Below are 563 nucleotides of genomic sequence, written 5' to 3'. Positions count from 1 at the left end.
ATATAGTTAAAAAAATATGGCTTCCTGGCCATTGACCTTCTTGTGCGAACGAACACGCTATGCCCGATCTCGTACGGGACTTGGTAGATTAATCTGCCACGAGTAATGAGTATGATGGGCAAACATCTATTAGGCGCACTACGAATGTAGTGGTGTGGACATGTTGGGAATGTGGATCTCACGGAGAGCGTGCAAGGGATAAGTCCCTGCAGACGCACTGTCCTCTGTGCCCGCGGTGGCTCAGATGGATAGAGCGTCTGCCATGTAAGCAGGAGATCCCGGGTTCGAGTCCCGGTCGGGGCACACATTTTCAACATGTTCCCAATGAAGTTCATCAACGCCTGTTTGCAGCTAGGGTGTCCATTTAATTATCATTTCGTATTTACAAATGTTAGCCGGACCAATGTTTGTACTAGGGGTGTTCGATAAGTTGTGCGATGACCTTATGCCATCTTACTGGGAAGGACTGTATTACCGCCAGGTACCACTCTACTGGTCGATCTCGGAGCCAACGTCTTGCTGCATCAATAACCTCCCATACTACTTCCTGTGTAGTGGATCCT

The 563-nt window shown here is 48.7% G+C and overlaps 1 non-coding gene across 1 annotated transcript; it reads left to right on the top strand.

Annotated features, from left to right (window-relative positions):
• Positions 1–228: 228 nt before the first annotated feature.
• On the top strand, positions 229–303 carry Trnat-ugu (transfer RNA threonine (anticodon UGU)). The gene has a single exon. It is a non-coding gene; the product is annotated as a tRNA-Thr (tRNA).
• The last annotated feature ends 260 nt before the right edge of the window (positions 304–563 follow it).

The sequence above is a fragment of the Schistocerca cancellata genome, chromosome 7 (genome assembly GCF_023864275.1).
Source record: "Schistocerca cancellata isolate TAMUIC-IGC-003103 chromosome 7, iqSchCanc2.1, whole genome shotgun sequence".
NCBI lineage: Eukaryota > Metazoa > Arthropoda > Insecta > Orthoptera > Acrididae > Schistocerca > Schistocerca cancellata.
The sequence above is the reverse complement of the archived record's forward strand: the minus strand, read 5'-3'. Positions and strand labels throughout refer to the sequence as shown.